Genomic DNA, 8,861 nt, shown 5'->3' with positions numbered 1-8,861 from the left:
ATTAAAAACTGCTGCTCATCTGTTTAAAGGTTACATGTACCTCTACCTATGATTCAGTCATTCCATTTATCCAAGAGAAAACAAGGCATATGTCCACACAAAGACCTGTACATTAGTGTTCAGGGCTGCTTTATTTGTAATAGTAAAGAACTGGAAACAGCACAGCTGTCCATCAACAGGTGCATAGATCAACAAATGGGGTACAGCAATAAAAAACAATAGCTAAGTCAACATGGATGAATTCTAAAATCAATATGTGAGTAAAAGAACTGGGTACAAAAATACCTACTCTGTGATTCCATGAATATAAAATCCTAGAGAAGACAAACTGATCCATAGTGATAGAAAGCAGATCAGCGGTTGCCTAAGTATCAAGTGGTGGGGAATAGAGAGAAGGAATGGGTTCCAAAAAGTACTAGGAAATTTCTGGGGGTGGTGGACATGTTTATTTTCTTGACTGTGGCAATTGCTTCATGGGTACATACATATGTACAACTCACCAAGTTATACACGACAAAAATATGCAATTTATTGTATATGAATTACACCTCAGAGCTACTAAAAAAAAATTAACCTACCGAATGGTTTTCCAAAGTGGTTGAACCAATCTGTACTCCATCAGCAGCGTGTGAGAATTCTAGTTGTCTACCACATTGTTGCCAACATTTGGTTCTAATCAGTCCTTTTAATTTTGGTGGTAGTGTGGCGGTATCACATTTTTGGTTTTCATTTGCATTTTCCTCATCAAATGACATTGAGCACCTTTTCATCTGCACATGGGTCATTTGAATATCCTCTTCTGTTAAATGCCAACTTCAAGTGTTTTCCCATTTGTCTGTTGCATTCTTAGTCTTTTGATTTGTAGGTCTTTGTGTATTTGGATGAGGCCCTTGTCATGACAGGGAGGGAGGGAGTTCTCTTCTCAGTGTGTCACCTCCCTTTTCACTCTCTGAATGTTGTCTTTTGATGAAGAGTTCTTAATTTTAATGGAATCCAATTTATTAAATTTTTCTCTTGTTTAGTGGTTTTTACATCTTGTTTTAAAAATGTTTGCCTGCCTAAAGTTGTAGAGACACCGTCTGTGGTTTTGGTTTTGTTTTGTTTTGTTTTGTTTTGTTTCTGGTAGCATATTGCTTTAACAATCATATATACACGTCTATGTTTTTAAAAAAAATTTTTTGGTATACTGTGAAATAGAGTGTGAAATAAAGGATCAATGAACCTTTTACTTTAAGGGATTTCAGTTGACCCACCATTATTTATTGAAAAGACCATCCCTTCCTGTACTGAATTGCGATGACATCTTTGTCACAAACCAAGCAGCCATATGAAAACCATTTCTTAAGCCTTATTTGTAGTTTTCTTCTGCTGCGTTTACAGGCTTTGTATCAAAGCTATGCTTTGAACACATAGGTGTTCTTTATACCCTTTTTTTTTTTTGCAATTTTTGTTGTAAGTTTTAAAGTATTTCCAAGTAAAAAGGAATATGTATATTATACAACATATATATTCTTTTTGTCTTCCCCGTCTCTTTTTTTATTAAACAGTATATCTTGAAGGTTTGTCCATGGTACTATATAGAGAGATGGCTCATTGTTTTTCAAGATTGCTATTATTACATTGTCTGGGAATCTAGTGCACCATAATTGATCTAAGTAACAGTACATAGATGGCCAGTGAGGTTGTTTTAAAATCCGTTGATACTGCCAAGATGCTGTTGTGAAATGCCCTTTAAAAGGTGGTGGTTCATGTGTGTAAGCATACCTGTGTAAACACCTAGGCGTGGAACTGCCACATCAAAGAATATGTGAGCTTCTAATTTTAATAGTTAGCACCAAATTATCCAGTATACACTTCTACTACTTTCTTGACAGTGCTGGCGTTCTCATAGTCAGCAACACAATGCATCATGGAACTCTATTTCCAATCTGATAGTTGAAAACATTGAATTTCTTTGTAGTTTTAACTTGCATGGCTCTTTTGGTTTAAACGTTGCCTGTATTTTCTTTTCTGTGAACTATCTGCTTATATCCTTCACCTTCTCTGTTGGGGTACTGGCTTTTTTTTTTTTTTTTTAGTTGGTTTGTAGGAGGTCTTTGTATGTTAAGAAAGCCTCTTGTCTGTGATCACATAACATGTTTGAGCTGGAAACAATAACCTGACAATAATCGAGTTCAGCACTATCATGTTACAAATTTAAAAACTGGCTTAAGGATATGAAATGACTTGCGATTCCACAGCCCAGGATTTTTGACTCGTGGTTTAGAAATTTTACACGGTACCATGTCAACCCTAGGACAGAAAGAACCAGTACCCACCCTTTCAAAATGGATAAGCATTGGGATTTCGGGATTTTGCCCCTCTACCTTGGCCCCATTTTTTTCTCACTAGTTCATTTAGGGAAATAGCTCCCTCCCCCACTCGGTTTGCACCTCTGATTCACCACACTTGCCTTTATCAAAGTTCTAACTCCCCTCAAGCAAAATGACTTCTTGACTTCTCCTACAAATTCTCATTCTTGAGCCAGCTTCTGTTAAATGAAGATCCCTGCATTGGGCAAGACAGAAGGATGAAAAGGAAATGGAAGTTTCATTCCCTGCCTTGTTGAACAGTCCATTTGAGGATACATAGCAAATGCTGAATTTATTTGAAAACGAGGCCCTAATTCTTGCTAATGCTCACAGCATACAAATCAAGCAAGTGATTAAATGGGTTTGTATCAGTCAGAAAAGGACTCCTGCAAGTTAGGTTTTTACTTCAGATCTAGAAAGAAGTCATGTGTGTAGATTATAACAATACCAATTAACACACATATCGCTTTCTAGTCTCAGAGAACATTACAGACATCATCTCTTTTCATCCTAACGGTGGTACTTTTTTCTCCTTTCATTCATGAATAAACTGTAGAATGATAGACCAAACAGCTTGTTCAGACAGCCTGGAAGGGCCCAGGCCTTCTCTGTCTAGGACCTGTGATCTGTCCACTACAGCATACTGCTTCAGTTTGGCAGAGGAGGGGAACGGAGTGGGGAGGAAGTGAAGGTGGTGAATGGAGTCACAGATTTGACCTCTTTTAAGAGACCCTGTGGGGTAGTGAGAAGACTGTAATTTTGGAGTCAGACAAGATTTGAATCTGCCTTGCCATTTACAAGTTGTGACCTTGGCAAGTTACGTAGCCTCCATTTTTTCAGCTGCAGAATGGAGTTGATATCTACTCTTGAAGGTTGCCTGACACGCAGCAGGCATCTGGCAAATGGTAGCTCCTTTAGCCAGCAGTGGGCCACAGCAACAACGTGGGTTGCTTTTCCCCTGCACGTGTTGTTGATTGACGTGGTGGAAGCAACGAGAGTGGGAAGCAACAGGCATAAAAAACCAAAGGGCATTTAGTCCTGGGGAAGAGCGCTGCCCTTGTCCCTCGGACTCTTCTCAGGCTCCTGTCCTGGCAGGGAGATCTCTGTAACCATAAGGAAGAGCTTCCGGAGAAAAGTAGAGATTGTGCTCTCCAGACGCAGTCCTGACTTGACGTAGCACGTGAGACGACGTGTGTCCAGAGTACACTGGAGACCGTGAACCTGAGTTCCGGTCTCGGTGGTAGAAGAGGGGCTTGCCCTTCTTTGCCTTTGCCACTTTCCAGCTCTGTGTTCTCAAATGAATCCATTAACTTCCTCGCTCCAGGGTCACCTATGAAGTGGGGCTAGTCATCCATGTATCATAGACCTTCCAAGGATCAAACTAGAAATTCAGTTAACACTTACACAATATCTACTGTGATGGCTAATTTTATGGGTCCACCTGGAAGGTGTTTTAAATGGGATTACATTTAAATTGATGGATTTTGAGTAAGCAGATTATCCTGTACAATGTACATGGCTCTCATTCAGTCAGTTGAAGTCCTGGTTAGAACAAAAAGATCAGCCTCCCCCAGCAAAAAGGAATCCTCCAGCAGACTGCCTTCAGATTTCACCTGCACCACTAGTTTTCCTGGATCTCCAGGCTTCCGGCCCACACTGCAGATTTTGGACTGGCCAACCTCCATAATCATGTGAACTAATCTCGTAATAAGTCTCCTCTCTCTCTCTCTTTCTCCCTCTTCCTCTCTCCCCTCTCTATCTCTTCTCTCCTCTCTCTCTCTTTTCTCTCTCTCTCTCTCTCTCTCTCTCTCTCTCTCTCTCTCTCTCTCCTATTGGTTCATTTCTCTGGAGAACCTGACTAATACAACTGCTATGTGTCAGGCATTGTTCTAGAGCCTGGGGCACACTGTTGAAGGAGACAGGGAACAAGTATTCTTGAGGGGCAAGAGTCAGACAATTAGGCAAACAAGGCAATATCAGATAGTGATGTGAATAAAATGCAAAACCAGGTGCTGATTGTGATTGCGTGGGGCTCCTTCGGATTGGGTGGATCTGGGTGGAACATTATTATAGACTGGGGCATGCAGAGCTTCTTAGGAATGAGCTCAGTGTGCTTGTGCAGAGAGGAAGTGAGTGTGCCTGGAAACAGAGCCGTGCAATAAAGAGTGGTAGGAGATGAGGTAGGTTAAGGTCGCAAGGTCACATCAGGTAGGCCTAGTATTCTCATGGAAAAAAATTTAGGTTTCGTTCTAAATACAGCGGGGAAACCATTGAGGAGTTTTGTGCTAACACACGACATATGGTGATTTACATACACACACACATCTTTTTTTTTTTAACTTATTTATTTATTTTGAGTAAAAACGAGTGAGTGTGCGTGCAAGTGGGGTAGGGGCAGAGAGAGGGGGAGAGAGAATCCCAAGCACAGATCGTGGGGCTCAATCCCACGAACCATGACATCACGACCTGAGCCGAAGTCAAGTGCCGGATGCTTAAGCGACTGAGCCACCCGGGTGCTCCCACACACACGTCTTAATGGAGGTGAAATTCACATAACATACATAAAATTCTAAAGTGAATATTGTAGTGGCATTTAGTACATTCACAAGGTTGTGCAGCCACCACCAATGTATATTTTTAAAAAATCGTTCTGGTCAGCATGTGGAAAATGGGTGGCGGAGGAGCAAGGCACAAAAGAACAAACGTGTTTGGAGGCTGACGCCGAAGAGGTGAGGGTGCCAGGGTGGCAGCAGGGAAGATGGGGAGAGCGGACGGGTCCACAGGGCACACTTTAGAAGAAGAGTCCGCAGACCTTTAACAGATCCAATGTGCTATGTGAGGGGAACGTGAAATGTACATGAAAGCCTTTTGTAGACTCTGCAGACTGTAAAATGTCTTCGTGACTATGACTGGGATTGTCTGGTTATTAAAGAGCCAGACTGGTTGGTTTGTCAAGGTCCCTTGGATTCCTGAAATCCTCTCACGCTTTAAACCTGGGTAAACTGCCTTTGGGGAAAAAGAGAAGGTTTATTAGAAGATGTCCCTGATCCATGCAGTGCCCAAGTGCTTCCAGAAGACAGCTCCAGGGCACCGTCCAACCAAATACTTGTTGACAACAGGCAAAGCCTGCCTTCCTCGAGCCAGCAAAGCTAGGTCATGGCCTGGAGGCGTGCATGGGAACTGGCAGGCCCGGGGTTCGGCATCCCAGACACTACACTCTTAAGAAGGAAGTGCCCTGACGCCTGGGCTCTGAGGCCTCCTAGATGTCCAGTAAAAACAGACTGGGTGGCGAGGCCCCAGGCCAGAGAAGGGAGACTGCTTCCAGTGGCACAGCCCCATGCCGATGATGATTCTTGCTGGCACCGAGCACGCCTCAGAAGGTTATAGCACTTTCCCCAGAATCCCGGGGAGCTGGAGTCTGAGACCTTGTGCCCAAGGGGAGGTTCAGCGTCTGACACCATCGGGGCGCAGGCCACATTCAGGTGGCAAGAGTCTTCAAGAAAGACGGTTTCTTCCCTCCTTCCCTTCTCTGCTTTGAGGAGCTTGCCATAAACCCAAATCTGTTTGGTTTTCAGCCTTTGCGGTCTCCTCTGGAAGAAAGTGACCTCTTTTGCCCATAAGATTTAGCTTTTGAGAGTTGGGCCCCAACTGGGCTGGGAATGCACTTCCTTAAACAGAGAGTTTCTCACTAAGCAAATGAAGAAGCTGAATTAACTCTTTAAAGTCACTTGAGGAATAGTGCCACCGCGTTATAATTGGTGAACCAGCCCCTTTTCTGTCTGAAAGAAGAGGCAGCCCTTAGATACCATTCAAGCTGTGGTCCTCAATGCGTGGCCCCCCAACCTCCATCACCTGGGACTTGTGAGAAATATGCAGATTCTTGGACCCCACCCCTGACCCACTAAATGAGACACTCTAGTGGTGGTACCCAGCAGTCTGTGTCCTCACAAGTCTTTTGAGAGGTGTTTGTTTTGTTTTGTTTTGTTTTGTTTTTTTAATATAATTGATTGTCAAATTGGCTAACATACAGTACGTAAAGTGTGCTCTTGTTTTTGGAGGTAGATTTCCCATGCTTCATCGCTTAGGTACAATACCCAGTGCTCATCCCAGCAAGTGACCTCCTCAATGCCCATCACCCATTTTCCCCTCTCCCCCGCACCCCCTGCCACCCAGAGGTTATTTGACGCATGCAAGTTGGGAGGGACTACCGCCTTAGAGAAACAGAAACAGAGAACCTAGGAAGTCTGAGCAGAGCAATCAGGTGGTGATCCCACGATGGATGGAGGAGATGAGGCCCAGAGAGAGAAGGCAACTGGTCCTAGGAGATGTAGAGGGTGGATAGCCTTTTGGTCTCTCTGGATTCTCTCCTTTCCCTCAGGGAAACTCGGACTTTTCTTTTGAATCGTTGTCCTCTCTCAGAAGTTCCAGTTGCTCACCAGACCTCACATTATCAAATAACTTTTAACATTTACTCTGTGAGTTTTCTAGACATCTGGCCATTTTATGCAGTAAAAGGTAAAAGACGTACGTAGAATGCTAAAGAGATCTTAAATTTTTTTTTTTAACGTTTATTCATTTTTGAGAGACAGAGTGTGAGCAGGGGAGGGGCAGAGAGAGAGGGAGACACAGAATCCAAAGCAGGCTTCAGGCTCCGAGCTATCAGCACAGAGACCAACACAGGGCTCGAACTCATGAACAGTGAGATCATGACCTGAGCCAGAGTTGGACACTTAACCAACTGAGCCACCCAGGCACCCCTAAAGAGATCTTAGAGTATGGCCTAGATAGGGTTCCTTGGAGGCAGATCCGATGCCAAGAATTACAGTGTAGCAGTTGGGTGTACTTCCATAGGGACACCTATGATGATTGGTCAGAAGAAGAAACTAATCTTTAATATAGTTGTAACTGAGCCCTTAGACAATCTGATGGAATTCTGGAGCTGGAATGAGCTTTCAGAATGACTTCCAACTGAAGCCAGGAGGCCTGGCCTTTATAATGCTGCATTAGCCAGTCCTGGATGTGAGCCACCCCTGGGAGGGGCCTCAATCTTGGGCCAGGCAGTTCTCTGCCAAGGGCACTGACCTAGTAAGGGACACAGCTGAGAGCCTTCAGCAGCTGGGAGCTGGGTGCCTCAGCCCTGAAGAGGGGACCTGGAGAGAACAGAAGGTATTCAAGATTTGTGAGGATTAGAAGAATTCATCTGCCGAAAGTAAAACCAAAACACCCTGAGACTCAGTGTTAAAAGAATCAGATCCTAAAAGAAGGTGTGTTGCTGATGAGACTGGAGAACTTACCATCTCTACTAAATACCCCCAAGTCCAGTGAAGAAGATCATGGTATGTGCCAGAGCTTTCTAACATGTTCGCTAGCAACAATGACCCACCGTTGTATGGGGGCTTTTACTTTCTTGGAACCTTAGGGTGGCAGAACAGGACTTAGGATGACAAGTCCCTCTATCAGTACACCCAGTATGCCACACAAACATTGTTGTGTATGGTTGCATGATGGACAAGAAGTTGGGAAGCACTAAAGTTATTGGTTCAATTGTACTGTATTATGTCTGGGTCAAGGCAGGCATCACAGATGGGCGTGGTCTGTGTGAGTTTACACCAAACTGGTTGGTGCTTCTCAAGCTCCAGGCTGGAGTGGGATCCCTCTGATTCTGAGAACCAGCACTGTTCAACTAGAAACATCTCCAGAGTGCAGTAGGCAGTTCATCCAGGTACTCTAGGATGATTAAATATCCCTTAGGAGCAAAGGATATCCCGTGGAGCTTTTCCCTGCTTGTGTCCACATTAAGAATATCTGCTTTGTGTTTCAGCATCCTGAGTGGTATGATCCTCAGGAGTTCTCTGAGAAAAGATGGGCACCAGTGATCCTACCTGATCTCCTCATTGTCATTCAGGCCCTTATTTAAGGGACGTGGTTCTCCATACCTTGCTTATCTGTGAGGAACTGATGAAATTAAGTTCTCAAACCAGCAAACCTAAGGGTCAACCTCTGGGTCATGGTGACTCGGTACAGAAACCCTGGGCAAGTTCTCTCAGCATCATCATTCAACAAATACATTAAGGAAACATCTCAAACAGAAGGAACTGGCCACTAGAGAAACAATATGTTGTCACCTAAGAATTCTGGGGCTGTGCTCTCTAAGACCCGGCGGGATGGGAAGGAGTTTGAGAAGCCTCAATGACAGACATCCGATCAATGAGCCTTCGGCTGGTCCCCTGGGAGGATATCTGAGTCCTGTAGCGCAAATAGATAGCATGGTCTGTAATCTCTGGTCATAGGGACAGACTAGGGGAGACACCAGAACCATATTCATCTTCCCATTCTGCCTCTCACTTTTTTGTAGGGGAAGAAACGCTAGGTGTTTCCCCTGTGTGGTTGTGAGCTTTGACCCAAACCCTTGGTCTTCTTGATCCCAGGGCTGCCCCAGGACTAGATCTCAGGTGGATTTCAAACCCGTTTTGCCTACCCACTGGGCTATAAAAAATGGCCCTCTTGATT

At 44.1% G+C, this 8,861-nt stretch overlaps 1 long non-coding RNA gene across 2 annotated transcripts in view; it reads left to right on the top strand.

The window, feature by feature from the left end:
• Positions 1–209: 209 nt before the first annotated feature.
• The window catches only part of LOC128313966 (uncharacterized), a 59,721-nt gene continuing 51,069 nt past the window's right edge, over positions 210–8,861 (top strand). For both annotated transcript variants that reach the window (XR_008295191.1, XR_008295190.1), the window contains exon 1: positions 210–7,687. This is a non-coding gene — a long non-coding RNA (uncharacterized LOC128313966). The remainder of the gene's footprint in view (positions 7,688–8,861) is intronic.

The sequence above is a fragment of the Acinonyx jubatus genome, chromosome C1, assembly GCF_027475565.1.
Source record: "Acinonyx jubatus isolate Ajub_Pintada_27869175 chromosome C1, VMU_Ajub_asm_v1.0, whole genome shotgun sequence".
NCBI classification, from domain to species: domain Eukaryota; kingdom Metazoa; phylum Chordata; class Mammalia; order Carnivora; family Felidae; genus Acinonyx; species Acinonyx jubatus.
This window is presented reverse-complemented; position numbering and strand designations above follow the sequence as displayed.